We start from the raw sequence: 15,675 nt of genomic DNA, 5'->3' as shown, positions 1-15,675 counted from the left end.
GAAATAACAAGAGTAAGTCAATCAAAAATATAAATTAAAAAATAATATATGATAGGAAGATGAAATATGAATGACTGAAGTTTGGACACATCAGTAGAGTAGAAAGAACACTAGACCTAGGGCCGTGGGTAAAAGCACCAAGTTCTGTGAATTTGAATCTGGCTCTGCCACTTTTGGACTGTGTGGCTTAACTTCCCTACATCTACTGGTTAGGGTTGTTAGAAGGATTAACAGTTAACATATGTATTTAAAGCAACATCTGCTGTGTAAATGTTAGCTCTTATTATTCCTGCCTAGTTACTACCTAGGTCAATACTTCTCAAATTATCTGTGGTATTTCATTTTCAATATGTTGCAGACTGATACTTTTATACAACATGGTAAATACAAAATAGGTAATGAGAAAATGAAATAGAAGACACACAAAATACAAGGCCATATATTTAATCATTAAATTCAACTGGCAGGAAATTAGTCAAATTGCTATAAAAGTTTCTACACACTCATCTTCAATTTCTATGCTTGATCCATTACAGACAGGTAACAGATCCCAGGCTGTCACTGTTCTACGAGCCCACGTTGAATAGCGCTAAATTAGAGTAAACCTTCAATAAGCCACTTTAGCTTTTGATACCTCGGTTTTTAGGTTTTTGCAAGAGATGAATGAGATTGTGTACATGAAAGCATTTACTAAACAATAAAGTGCCTCAGAAATGGAAACTGTTGGTAGGACTGTAGGATTTGATTCTTTAGTCTGTGGCCAAAAGATAGAAACTCCAGCCTGTGAAAGCCTCAGTCCCTGTTGACATCATGCTGTTCTGTATAGGGTGTATCCTTGAACTGTCAGTATCTGTAAATCAGTCAAGCATTTTCTACCACTGTACAAAGCAGGAAATAAAGGGCTCCTCTGGCAGGCTGTGACTTGCGCCCCAACAACTACTGCCATCCACAGGTTGCTACAACCACACTCCAAGCACCCAAGCACAAACTTCCTCTACCTGCAGCATCTCTTCTGCAGCCTGGTCAAATGATTTTACCTAGAATGATATTTGAGTAGCCATCAGGAAGAAAGTAAGAATGAAGATCATGTCCTTACTGCGGTACTTGTCCCCTATGTTCAGTTGGTGAAACTCAACTCACAGACATCCCTCACCATTGCTCTTAGGCTCCATTTCAAGTATAGACTCTGTCCACACCGATTCTAAGGGACCTGCTTTGGCCTCACCTTCTCTTTTATCTTCACCCTATCAAACAAGAGAGCAGATATTTAGGGATATGTGGAAAGTCAACTAAGTGGTAAGATTTCTGAACATCCATCTTTTTGCTTTCTGGACTTTTTGAGGGTGGGCCCCTGTCTGATTCATCTTGGTTTCTCCCCCATCACCTTTAATGCAATGTGTGTGGCACATAGCAGATGCTCAATGAATGTTCATTGAATGGCTCTATGTACGAATAGTTTGAAGTCTTTGGAAACAGAAGTGGCTCTTCAAAGTACCCGATCCTGAATTCATCCAGGAAAACAACAACAACAATTAATTCATTACGAAGAACTCTGTCAGGTTCTGGGAATTCGGAAACACAACTTTCATGGGGCAGAGATGGAGGTAGAGTTCATAATGGGTAGATAAACTTCAAATACAACAATCCGCGGTAGTATCTCCACTTTCTGGGAAACAAAATCTCTCTGTGGCCCCAGGGCCCTTTAAATTTTACTGCGACTGTTTTCTTAAGAAATTCCTGGAGCGGAGCCTAACTTTGGTGTAGGGGGTTGGCAGCGCGCATATTCGCGGCCCTGGGGACTGTTGGCATCAGGGTTGGCGAGGTGTTGGCACGCGAAGGAAACTTCTGAGGAGTTAGAGCAGCCCCCTGGAACATCGTGAAGTGGGGGTCCCCGAGAGTCCTTGAACTCCAGTGCCTCCGCGAACTCGGGGAAGGAAAAATAGGAATGGCCAAGGCAGTCAGATGTTTGCAGAGCTTCACAACTCCGGACCTCGCCACTCGGCTTGCCCAGACACTACACGGGACCAGCGACCGAACCCGGGTACAGCCAGGGCGTCTGGGACAGAGGGAGGGCCAGGGCCGCAGGAAGGAGTCTGGGCCTCCACCGCCCCGCCCGTCGGGCTGTCCGCCCCGCCTACCTCGAGCGAGGCGGAGCCGGCGCGGGAGCCGGGGAGGAGGAGGAGGAGGAGGAGGTGGTGGTGGAGGAGGAGAGGTTGGAGCCGTCTCCAGGAGCCCTTAGAGACCGAGTCTCCTGCGGCAGCTGCGGGGCAGCGCATCGGAAGACTAGTGAGCGCCGAGTGGAGCACTCAGGTGGTGAGTCGGGTGCCCGTGGTTGCCCGCGGGGACAGGGGCGCAGCGCAGGACGCAGCCCCGGGCGTCGGCCGGCCAGTTTGGGGGCCGCCTCCGAGTTCCCGGTGCTGGGAAGCGAGATGGAGGGAGGGAACGGAGGAAGGAAGGAAGGAGGGAAGAGTGTCCCGGAGGGCGGGGACTGGTCAGGGCACTGGGTGCCAGAGAAGGGGATGGGGGAGGGAGGGCAAGGGACACCGAGACCCGGGACAGACGGCGCGCCTGCTTCGACGGGCGGCAGCCGTAGGGCGCGGGAAGCCGGGGTCCCTTTGGTGCTAGGGCCGGGGAAGCTGTCCCTGGGGTGGGGGCGGGAGCCGGGATAAAGGTCTTTATGCTCACTCGCTTCCTTGCCCGCCCGCCCAGAGCTGTGCGCCCGGCGCCCGGTTGGGGCTGGGAGGCTCCCGAGTTCTCAGCCCTGGCTTTGTGGCGGTGCCAGGTTTTGGAGCAGGGCCGGCCTCTGGGGGCGACCCGGCGCCACGCCCCTCTTCCCTACTTTCTTCCGCTCTTTCCTGGGACTAGCCCGCGGGTGCGCAGCGCTGCAACCCGCTGGACGCTGAGGGTCTAACGTGGAGATAGCGGGTCGCAGAGCTGAGGACCCAGAGTTCACACCCCGTGAGGGACCACCGAGCAGGGAGTGACCCGGAGACTATATTTGCAGGTGATAGGTATATGAGGGAAGTCAAGACTAAGACATGAATCTTGCGTGATTTTTTAAAAAGTACTGTCCCGGCACTTATTGCGTGGACCACGGTGGCTTCCTTTTTAATTTAATTTTTTTAATTTTAACTGGGGCATATCAATTAAAGCTAATTTTCAAACACTAGCTAAAGTCTCCTGACACTCACTTGTCCCTCGCCTTACATTTGTGTCTTGTAAACGTGACTTAAACCATTCATAACTTTCGAAAAGGAACTCGTGATTCTCATTAAATCACCGTCGTAGAGTAAAACTTTGGACAACAGGAAATCTAAGAGAAGGAATTGACAAGGCTGTCATCTTGTGGTCTCCCCTGTCCGGGTGTGGTTGTGTGGATACAAACAAGTGCATAGAGAAGGATATGAACAAACACCGGAGAGAAGGAAGGTCCCCTGTGCCCGCGTGTCAGGGCATGTTTAATGGCTGCTTCGAATGGAAGCAAGCCGGGAATTTATTAGACCTTGTGGAGTTGGAGAAACTTCACATATCAGCTTCCCATCAGTTACCCTCACCCCCACCCCCACCCCTGTCTTTGCGGACAATGTTTATATTTCCTGGGGCTGTTGTAGCTTCGTCTGAATAGATTGTCTATAATGAATCTTTTGGATGTTGTCAGAGGCAGGGTATGTATCTGTGAGTTCTCTACTTTAAAAGTGGAGTTTGCTGTGGTTTTTAAAGTGCTAGTCACTGGAGTGCACACCATTGCTGGTGCCTCTGAGCTCTCCGTGTAAATGATCGCAGGATGGCGGCCCTCACCTAGGAGAACCAGGAAGGCAGGCATCGCCAGGGTGGCCAGAGGGACGGGTTGGGTTTTACTATTGCCAAAACAACCACATTCAAGTAAGGAGCTGTTTTTTGTTTTCAAGGCAAATTGTATGTATTGTATTAGCAAGTCACCTCTCCAATAAACAAACAGGATTCACACACCACAATTTTTAAAAGTAATCAAACGTTTTATAGAGACTTCAGTGATAAAAGGACTTTCGGATCTAATGTTCAGTACTTTTGCCTTCTCTAACAGTTAACTAGCACCATAAAAATCTTGGTTTAGGTCCTAAAATGCTGAATAGTGTAAGAACTGCAACCTTAAACCTTATAAAAAATGTAGTCATATTTTTACTGTGTTTAATCTAGGTAATTCCCTAGGTTTTGAACTCCCAACAGCATTTAGATTTGTATAGAAAGACATACATACATAAGTGAATCTGTGTTTCATAAGGGACTGAAAAGATTAATAATATGAAATGTTTTTGTGTGGGGAGCTCCAGGCACATTTGAAAGACCAGCTTTCTAACAATGAGATTTGCGGCTTGTGTTGTCACTTGTTGAAGGACACGGGTCGTTTGTCAAGTTGTAATAGCTAAGAGCTCCATAGTGAAAACACTTGAGGAAATGGTTAGCTCATATGAGATTTGTTTGTTGTTGTTTTTTTTTTGAAAACCTCTCTGGGAGAAAAAGAAAATTTACATTTAGAATTATGTCATTTATTGTGTTGGGTTTGTAATTGGGTGTGTTGGTTTTTTATTTTTTGTTTTTTCATTTTATATATCATTCTAAGCTTAATCTAGCGAGGAAAATTGTGGAAATCAAATAAGATTTTTCCAAGGCCTGATTTGGAAGAGAAGCAGTTTAACAGTGGTTTGTGGTGTGGGTTTTGGTGTCAAGAGACAGACCTGGATGGGAATATTAGCTATGTAACCTTTTTTTAGTCTGATTTGTAAAACAAGGATGATAGTGGTCTCTATTTCTAGGGTTTTTATGAAAGTATATGAAACAATCTTTGGAAAACACTTTGTACCTAACACACAATAATGTCCAACATTATTAGATATTTTACTTACCTAGCTGACTCCGGCAGCAAGGCTGTGGGATAAATTATGAGATGGCAGCTTGAACGTTTGGGAAACACTAGATATTGCCATTTTAAACTCCAAAGATGGTACCTGATTTTATATGTAGATAGATGTAAAATATTTTTGTACATATGTGTGTCATGTTTCTACCACAGTGATATGAATAATTATGATTAATGTATTAACAGTTATAACATGCTTTTAGTGTTGAGGTTACAGATGCATAATGTTTTTAGAACTAAGCAGTCAGAAGCATTCATTAATCATATTTAAATTTAAAGAGAATTTATATTTCAAATAGTCCAGTTTATTAGCCCTGGGAAGGAAATTAAACACGGAACGGAAGTATTTGTCTTTAACCAAGTATGAGTTTAATTAAAATATGAATAAATGTGACCCAAGGGTATCCAGTTATTTACTTTTTCATGTACTGATGTCCGGTGCCAACAGATAAGCCATAAGTAGTGTCTAGGGTTGATTGGGAATGTTTCGTAAACGTTTTGTAAAAGCATTATGACTGATGATATAAACTGTTGTGGGAATGCATGTTCAGTTAATTCAGGAAATCTACTTATCATATCATTAAGTCGTTTGCAAAATTTTTAAAATGCTTCCATCTTTAAAAACAAACCCTTTTAAGTGCCTGTTGTTTTTTCTTAATGCATTTCGGGTGCATAGGATTGGACTGATTGGAATCATAGCTCGTGCCAAACATGACTTCTCATTTGACTAATCATTCCACAGGGACACAGAGATGGTGCTTTGTAATATTTTAAAATAACTGTAAAGGGTATAGTGTTGTTATGAATCATTTCTTGCCTATCACATTATACTCTGAAGCAGTGGAGGACTTGATTGAATAAATTATAGATTTTTTTGACTCCTACAACATCACGGCATAGTGATGTATTCCCAGCTTACGCTTCTAGGTGTGTAGAGTGTGGGCAGGGTAATGTGTTATCTCTGAGCTTCAGTGAGGTGCTGTGAGGAATACGAGTTAATTTATCTAAAGCATTTAGATCAGTGCCTGACACGTAGTTTATATTCAGTAAACATTAATGTGAAATTTTTACTTACTGAAATTTTCTCTTTTAACTGTTGTACAATGAACATGTATTATCTTTATAACAAGAAACAACTATACAAAATTTCAGTGTTTCCCAAAAATTAAAAAAGCTTAGTAATTTAAAAAATCTTACCAAGCAGTGCTTATAAAATAAGAGAATATTATTAGGCAACTGTCATTGCATCTTTTAAATATGAAATGGATTGCAGTATTAATTTTTTTCAACAAGTTAATTGTCCTAGATCTCATTTTTCTTTCTTATTAGAAAATTTTTAAAAAAATCAGTAATCCATGAAGTCCATGTTATACGAGGTTAAGTAGGGGAAGGGCAGTGTGCACAGTTATAGTGTGTTATTATAATTACAACTAGGTTAAAATAAAGTGTATTTATAAAAAAGAAAATCTAGAAGAAAATACAGACAAATGGTGGTGGGACTGTGGTGCTTTCCCCCTTTTCTCTCCCCATATTCCCCAATGAGTGTATATATATAAAATAAAAAATAATCTATTTGTGTAAAAGTTACTCAGTAAAAATTCAGGTTTATTAGCTACAAATAGCAGAATTTTTGATGTTTTAGAAAAAATACCAGCTCACATAGCAATTAAACGCCAAAACCTTGGTAGTAAGAATTGTTTAGCAATGAAGGAGAGGTTCTTTTAGAAGTTTGCAGGTTTATCTTTGTACAAGATGTTTGAAATTAGCCTCTGCATACAGACCAAATCCACCAACCTTGACTTATGGAAGTTGTCACTTCCCAGATCCAGGCTTTGCACTGATGTGCTGCGTGCTCACAGCACCTTCAGCATGTCAGGTGCCTGCGAAGACAGTCACCGGGAAGACATAAGTGCACTTAATTTAACAGGGACGTTCAATAGATAAAAAATACTTTCAGCAGAATTGTTTGGCTCCATTTATTGAGCTGTTCTACATCCTGGGCCTAAGTCTAAGCCCTTTACATACATGGTCTTGCTTAGTCTTCTCAGTAGCCCAGATGAGGAAGCTGAGGCTCCCTCAGTAGCCAGACCAGAAACCCACCCAGAGCTGTTCTGACTCTAGGTCCCATTCACTAAGCACTCTGCTAAGACCTGAAGTGGAGGTATGTCCAGCCCTTTTTAGAGATGAGATGACCCACCTGAGAATTAACATTGCCTTTCATCGGTCTCATTCTTCAACCACAGAAGTAGAAACTTTCAAAAATGCCTCAGAGACTCAGCAGGCCTGAAGTGGTCTCTGAAGTCAGCCTCTCCAATCCCTGGACTCCCAGAGTGGGCTTGAGAGTACAGATGAAGGAACTGGCCTGCTAAGTCCTGTTCTAGAACCAGCTCATACCAACAGGTCCTGTCCTCACCACTTTTCCTCTCTTAGGAACAAAAGGAGAATAGTGAGCAGGTGGCTTGGATCCAGGGCAGAGAGTGGAAGTGATTTTACTGAAGGTTACCTCTAGCTGAATTATTCTGCTTATTGCCGAGTCTCTTGAAAATCATTCCTAGTGTCACTTAAATGTTTGGTTTATCATGTCAGGTTTTATTGGGTATCGTAAAAGTGCTTAGCTGTGAGTGTCTGGTTGCCATCCTCTGACAAGGAGGGTTTTTGTCTTCTTTTGATGAGACTGCATTTCAGAGGATTACTGTCTAATAAAAACCAAGGTATCGCAGACTCTTAAGACTTTTGATACTTTCAACTCTGCTGGAGAATTAATAGCTAAAAGAAGAATTTCTTTTAAGTCTGCCTTAGTGAATCAATTGCTAAGAATCTTTTGCAGTTTTTCACATTCATTGATTATAAGTGGGTTACTTTGGAACCAGAGGGACAGGAAGCCTTACAGAATGGAATACCATTCCCTTTCCAGTCAATGTCACATAATTGACATAGAATCCCCTTTGATTGATTCAGGAGAGAAGCTTAATATTTGGTTTAACTTAGGTTGGTGTCATCACAGACACTCACTGGAGCGAGTTCTGGATCAGTTTTTCTCTCTTTTTATTTATTTTTATTTACTGGTTTTAGAGAGAGAAAGGAAGGGGGAGAGAGAGAGAGAGAAACATCAGTTTTGTTGTTCCACTTACGTATGCATTCATTGGTTGATTCTTTTATCTGCCATGACTGGGAATCGAACCTGCAGCTTGGTATACGGGATGACACTCTAACCAACTAAGCTGCTGAGCTCGGGCCTCAGTTGTCCTCTCTGCACTTGAATTCTGTGTATAGAGAATTGCCTTTATTCCAAATGGCATAGTGCAAACCAATGTGTACCCTTTGAGGGTGGAATCTTAACTTTACCAATATAGAATAATTAGTCTTTTATTTAGCTGAAGATTACCAGTCAAGATGGCCCTGAGCACTGGACATTAAACCCTCAGCCCCCACTGGAACCCTAGCTTGCAGTGATCTCAAATTTTTTCAGCTTTTCGGGGAGAAATTATTGGAGAGGAACATGATTTAGTTCTCAGCATGAGAGAAATAGACCTAAAGGTGGAATGAGGAATCAAAATGTAAAAGTTGCTTGGGCTTTGTTGAGACAGTGAGGACTTTATTGATAAGAAACCATCACACCAGTTTAGTCAACAGAATCTTGGGCAAATTGGAAAAGTGTTGAAACCAGCAGACTTGGTGTCTGTCCTGCACCTAAACTTCTGAAACCTTTTGCATTATTAGACCATGGCTGGCCCATGAGACCCTGGGGCTTCACATGGGTGTATAAGGTCATGATTGGCTCTTAGACCAGTTGTCAGCAAAGGGCTGGATGTCTGGCCAAAAAGCAGAAGGACTGGATTGTGAATTCTTGGAAGGGCTGCCTTGAACTCTTGTATAGGTTGTTCATTGCATAAGAGTGCTGGCCAAGGAAATAAGTAAGAGCTCAGATCTGCTCAAAAGACCCCATGTCCTGGGCTCAAACTGCCTCTGCCGGAAGGAAGGAGCAGTTCTTTCTGACGCCATCAAGCCTACAAGGCGAGATCCACTAGGAGGGGTTGCCTCTTTCTAACTCACACAAAGGCATGATGTGGCCAGCAGTACCTCTGCCTCTCACAGCTCCTCCAGCAAGAGTAACCAGAAGCTCCCCCAGAGTTGTTCTGACTCCAGGTCCCACTCACTAAGCACTCTGCTTAGTGGAAGTGTGTCCAGCCCTTTTTAGGGGTGAGATGACCCATCAGCCAGCAGTGTAGCACATTGTAGGTACTTAACGAGTGCCAGTGGAATCAAGGAATAAAACCATGTTCTGTGTAGTGTGTACCAGCCAAGTGCATGAGCCACTGTTCTTTTTTAATCAAAAATGTAAAATGGATTGTATTGGATGGGAAATGCACATTCACTGGTGCATGTTTCCTGCCACAGGCTTCTTCCTGTTCAGTTCATCATTTCCTAAGGAGCAGGTAAAGACTAGCACTTGGGGTGTTGTTGACATTGCTTACTGATAGTCGACTACCAACAATATGCTTGGCATTGCCTGCTACATATTGAGGTCCTGCGCCCCTTTACTAGTCCACCTGATGAAGGGACTGCAGTGCTGGGAATGTGCACAGGGGTTCATGTTCTTTATTGACCAGTTGTGGGTCCTCCCCTGGAGACAGGATGCAAAGGACAATGGCCTCAGTAGCCTTTGGAACTTACCTATGAGCACTGCTTCTTGTGTAAAAGGATTTTTCTAGTTTATGGGGTAAGAAATGGGGAGCCTTATGCTAAAGCTACCAAAAACTAAGAAAGGGAATTTGTGTGAGTCTCCCCCCCCCCCACCCAACAGCACCCCCCACTCCCCCCGCGCCAGCTGGCACTTCTTACACACTTTCTCTTTTAAGTTGATCCTTTAGAAAGCCTACTGTCAGAATTAACTTCCTTCTCCTGGCTCCTCTCCTGGGAGGCAATCTGCACAGCAGGTAGGATCAGCCATGCTTAGTGGATCAAACTGCCAAGGCGGTGGTTCTGAGGATAAAGGCCTGGGTTTGTACTTAGGACCTTGGTCTTGTGCTGACTTTTGGAGAGGTTGTACAGTATGGGAAAAGCCCACAAGCACAGAAAGGTGATTGTCTTTCACATTTAATCCATTGAATGTAGCTTTTTTCAGGCAAACTGAGATTTCCAAAACAGAAATAATGGAGATAACAGTACCTAACAAGGATTCCCTACAGAATTTTTTAGATAGCGAACTTACCTGTTGCATTTACAATATGATTTGATTTGACAAAATTCCAGGAGTCTTGACTTTTCAGGAATATTTCTCTGTCAAATTAAACAGAATATTCCGGCACATGCTTTGCCCTCTTTTCTTAATATAAATATTTGATGAGCACCATGCTTCAGCCATTACAGTTCAAATCCAGAAAGCAAGTAAGTGCTCCTGGCGTGCTGCCTGGGAGGTAATCTAGTGCATCCCATTCACTTACAGTTCTCTGACTTCCTTCTGGCTGTGATAAGTATCAGGGGGCTAAGGGACACCCACACCCAGCAGGTGACATAAAACAGGGCAGAGTTCAACTCTCCACATTCATTCAGCTCACCTCCTGAACTCTGGACTGAGGTTTCTCTGATTGACTGATGTCAACTTGAGAACTAACCCACCTCAACCTGGTTTTCCCAGACCCCTGAGCCAAATTAACATTGTGTGTTCTAGGCTGATCTTGTCGTGTTCTTCACACTCATGTGAAAAATGGCTTATACAGCCTCTTCATTTTTTAAGATAGGCAACATATTTATATGGTGCTAAAAAACCTTACCACCCTATTAAAAGGTACACAGTGAGAAATCTTGCTCCCATCCCATCCAAGCCTTTCCCACACTCTCTACAGGTAGCAACTTGTAAATACAGTCAAATAAGTATATTTTTATTCTTTGTCCTTTCACAAAAGCTAGCATATTACATATACTCTTCTGTACCTTGCTTTTTTAAATTAGCAGTATGTCCTAGAGATCTCAACACATGGAGATCTCTCTCTCTCTCTCTCTCTCTCTCTCTCGGTGTTAATAGTTTTACATTGTATGGACATATCATAGTTTATTTGGCAAACCCCTATTGCTGGACCTTTGGAGTATTTCCAGTCTTTTGCTATTATAAGCTGTGCTGCATCAACTAAAGATGTAATAAGTCCTTTTGCTCTTGTGCAGGTGTACTGAAAGGCTGGATTCCCAGAAGTGTGCTGCTGAATCACAGGGCCCACTAATCCCTTTGGAAGGGTTGACTCATTTTGCCCTCTTACAGGCAATGTGCTGGGTGGCCTGTTTCCTCACAGCACCACCAGCAAGAAGTGTGTCATCTCATTTTCTTTTTCTTATCTGGTTAGAAAGACTTGGAAACTTCCAGTCATGTAAATTTCTCAAATGATGAGTGAGGTAGAGGTGGGGGTCCATTTATATTGGGTTGGCCAAAAAGTTTGTTTAGTTTTTTTTCCACATGATGACTCTAGTAGTGCTTAGTTGTCTTTAGTTTCATTCTAAACAATTTTATTAGATTGTGCTGGGATAGCTGTCATATCAGCATGCATTAAAAAAACTTCAAAATGGTGAATTTTTGTGCAGCCATTTTAACAATGAACATGGAAGAAGATATGCAACATTTTCGGCATATTATGCTTTAATATTTCAAGAAAGGTAAAAATGCAACTGAAACACACAAAAAAATGTGTGCCGTGTGTGGAGAAGGTGCTGTGACTGATCAAACTTGTCAGGAGTGGTTTGCGAAATTTTTTGGTTCTATTGACATTTTGGCCAAATAATTCTTTGCTGTGGGGCTGCCTTATGCATTGGAAGATGTTTAGCAACACTCTGGCCTCTACCCACTAGAAGCCAATAGCAGAAGATAGCTGACATACTTAAAATATCCAAATCAATACAGTTATTGGTGAAAATGAAAAATGTGTCTTTTGTTTTATGGAAACAACCATACAGACTTTTTGGCCAACCCAATACATCTTTTCCTGTGTGCTATCCATGTCTATTGATCCTCCTGCGGGCATTTATTGACCTTTCCTCCTGAAGCAAAGTTCTTGCCTACACGGCTGTCAAAATCTCTGAAATACAGACTTAAGAATGTGATGGCTCTTTTGGGCCTAAGGGTAAAGTTGGCTGCCAAATTGTCAGTGCAAAATCGAGAGAAGTGGAAAGTAGGGTTTTATGCCAATTGCTAATGTCTGATTTATAAATAGTTTTCAGCTAATGGTATTATTAAACTGGGGCTTCTCCAAAACCATTATGAGGATGATCTTCTAGTCTAGAATTTCTCCCTCTCAAACACAAACAAGAGACAGAAGTTGAGAATGTATAAATTCCAATGGCATTCTCTGAAAAATCTTTTAAGACATCTAGAGTTTTCCATTTACATGCATGTCTTGAAAGGTTATGCATGCTGCATTTTTAATCTACTGAATTGGGCTCCTGTTCTCCATTTGATCTCACCATCAGAGAGCAGTTTACTCCATTTCCAAGGTGAAAGAGAAGAAAAAGGAAAAGTACAATGTAAGGAGACCAGCCAGAGTTCAGGACTTGACATTGGATGTGGGGTTGGAGTTGCACAGAATCATCTTTCTTTTTGAGGTGCTCTTTCAGTCAGCTCTTGGGATGCTGGTACAATATATTTTTCCTCTTTTTAAAAATGAAATGCATCGAGAGAGAAATTACAGTCTAGGACATAGACTATGGTAACTTCGGTTTGTGTTTAGAAATTCGTATGAGGCAGTCCTGTATAAAGTTAGTCTACCTCTCCATTAAAAAGAAACAAACAAAACAAACAAACACCACCACCACCACCAACAAAACCACAAGAAAACCTGAGAACAAAGATAACAAAAAGCTCTCCTCAGAGTTCCTACATTTAGCAGCAGTTCATGGAAGCTTCAGAAAGGAGGATCTGATCTTCCAGGCCCTGCTCTCTTGTCAGCTCCTGAAAATGTGGATTATTATTTTTGTGAAGGTTGCGTTGCAGCTCTCTGGATCCTTATTTTTACTTCCAGTGCTTCTCTTTTTCTGTCACTGTAGTGTTGATCTCCTCCACTGTGGTATTGGCTCCGTAAGGACAAGCTCCTGGTCTGTTGTTCTGTCCCCAGGAGCTGGAATGTTACCTAGCACCTTGAGGTTCTCCATTAATAGCGGATGGATGAACGCTACAGCAGGTACCTTCCATGACATATTGTTTGTTTAAGTGCTGAATTGGGCTTCTGGCTAGGTCTTTGTGGTCAACATGTTAGGGATCCCATGCCTGGGTGGAGTTGGTGGGGGGGTGGTCATGTTAGCCATTCCTCGGCCTGTTAGCAGGGTTTTCCAGCTCTTTTGTGTTCTCTGACAAGTGTGCACAGTGGTTTAGAGCTCAAGCTTGCAGGCTGAATCACCTAGGCAAGTCATCTGACCTATGAAATGACTTGCCCATTTTCAAAATAGAGATAATAACACCATATTTCTACAAACCTAAAGTGCCATCAATTATTAGACCTGCCATTATTCTCTGTGCCTCAAAGAAAAATAAGAATTGCCTATTCAACTCTAACCCACATCAACCCTAAGAGTGTATTAGTTTTCCACAGCTGCCGTAATGGATTACCACAAATTTAGCAGCTTAAAACAACACATGTGTGTTATCTCACAGTTCTGTAGGTCAAAAGTTGGCATGAGCTTGGCTGGTTTCTCTGCTCTGGGTTTCACACATCTGAAATCTCACTGGGAAGCTTTGGCAAGAATCTGTTTGCAGGGTCATTTAGGTTGTCGGCAGAATCCAGTTCCTTGCAGTGTAGGGCTGAAGTCGGCCTCCTTGCTGACTGCCAGCTGGAGGCCACCCTCAGCTCTTAGAAACCTCTCTTTGGTCGAGCACTTGAACCCTACATCGCAGAGCCAGCAATACCAGAACAAGTCCTTCTCTTGCCTGGAATCTCTTTGAGGTCCCCTTCTGCTCCATTTCTCTGCCTGTAGCCAGAGAAAGTTCTCTGTTGTAAAACGCTCATTTGATTTTATTGGGCCCACCTGGATAATCCAGGCTACTCCCCGTTTATTAAGATCTGTAACCTTAATTACACCTGCAAAGTCCCTTTGCCATGTAACTGGACATATTTACAGGTCCCAGGGATTAGAACATAGACATCTTGGGGGGTTGGGCCATTCTGCCTGTCACAAAGAATTGTCCCGATATCAGAGATGTTAAAATGTGAACAGAATATGCTTCTTAGAATTGATAAAATACTATCTTTATCTTTGGCTTAGGAATAAAGAGCTACTAATGTATATAAAGCATTCAACTTGTTAGTAGTAAGTGCTCAGGTATTAAATATTGTTATTGTAATTAATATTATCATAGTGCTCACAGAATACCCATCAGCTCTAATTTTAATTGAAGTTATTCTCTCAGTTAAATGCATTTGGCAAACAGGGAGAGAAAATAGTGTACCAGCAGCTGATTGGATAACAGTGACGATGATAATATTCCTTGAGTGACAACTACACACCACGTGCTAGAAGTTTTATGTACACTTTCCCTTACCTTGTGATAGCCCTCTGTGGTAGGTGAATACTGGCTGCATTTACAGGTGAGGAAGCAGGTTCAGAGAGGTGTATACTGCTTCACAGCATAGTAGTAAGTGGTGGTGGCATCTTGCTTTCAATCCAGGTCCGTCTGACTCTGCAGTCAGTGGTCTTCATGGCATCATGTCACCTGTCCCTCAGTCCCTGGTGGTACCATGTGAGAAGTACAAGGGGAAGAGGTGTCCATCAGGTGTACAGGCTGGAGGAGGTGGCCTCCGGCAAGGGAAAAGAACACAGGGAAGAGACGTTGCCCTGTGAGGTGTCTTTCTTGTAGTCAGATAGTTCTTTGCTATTACCATGTAGCTCATTGAACACTAAAGGCCTGTCTATCATCATTTTTTTTTTTAATAAGTGCAAAATGATTTTTTTTTCATTCTAAAAGTACTTATCAGTTATGTACTCTGTGGGGATACAGCTATGAACAATATTGTGATATTTTGATCATCCTCCCTTTCCTGGCACAGAGCTCCTAAAAACCTTGGAATTTCTTAAGTGAGGAGATACAGGTGTCTTTTTTCTGTCAATGAGGTGAATTTTGGACCACACCAAAGGATGGGGGCTGTTTGCCAGGAAAAGCAACCCAGTGACTAGAAGATCAGAACTTTCAGTCCGAGTCCTCAGACTTCCTGGGAGGGAAGAGGGGCTGGAGTTTGAATCAGTCACCGATGGCTAATGATTGAATCCATCACGCCTACATGATGAAGCTTCCATAAAAGCCCAAAAGGATAAGGCCCGGAAAGCTTCCGGGGTGGTGAATAGGTGGAGGTGAAGGGAGCGTGGTGGCCTGGAGAAGGCGTGGAAGCTCAGCGCCCTTTCCCCATACCTTGCCCTATGCATCTTTCCATCTAGATGTTCATCTGTATCCTTTAATATCCTTTGTAGTAAATCAGTGATCCAGTGAGGAAATGGGTTTTCTGAGTTCTGTGAGCCACTAGCAAATTAATCAAACACAAGGAGGGGGTCATGGGAGCCTCTGCTCTGTAGCTGGTGGGTGAGAAGCACAGGCGATAACCTGGGTTTGTGACCGGTGTCGGCACTTGGGGGCTGGGGGAGGCAGTCCTGTAGGAATGAGCTCTAACCTGTGGAATCTGCCCTTCAGGAAGCTAATGTCAGAATTGAGTTCAACTGTAGAACACCTGGCCGGTGTCAAGAATTGCTTGGTGTTGTGGAAACTCTCCCTTTTCCTGCCTCATTGAGAATTTGGATTGGTGACCAGAACC

General features: G+C 42.9%; 1 protein-coding gene across 1 annotated transcript in view; it reads left to right on the top strand.

Annotated features, from left to right (window-relative positions):
- The first annotated feature begins 2,189 nt into the window (after window positions 1–2,189).
- Window positions 2,190–15,675, top strand: part of GNG12 (G protein subunit gamma 12) — a 115,696-nt gene continuing 102,210 nt past the window's right edge. The window contains exon 1 of the mRNA XM_090269593.1: window positions 2,190–2,313. The gene's annotated coding sequence lies outside the window, so the exon portion shown is untranslated. The remainder of the gene's footprint in view (window positions 2,314–15,675) is intronic.

Source organism: Furipterus horrens, unplaced genomic scaffold, assembly GCF_987537825.1.
Source record: "Furipterus horrens unplaced genomic scaffold, mFurHor1.1.pri manual_scaffold_3, whole genome shotgun sequence".
In the NCBI taxonomy this organism is placed as follows: domain Eukaryota; kingdom Metazoa; phylum Chordata; class Mammalia; order Chiroptera; family Furipteridae; genus Furipterus; species Furipterus horrens.
Note: the sequence above shows the minus strand (reverse complement) of the source record. Positions and strands in the feature narration are given on the sequence as shown.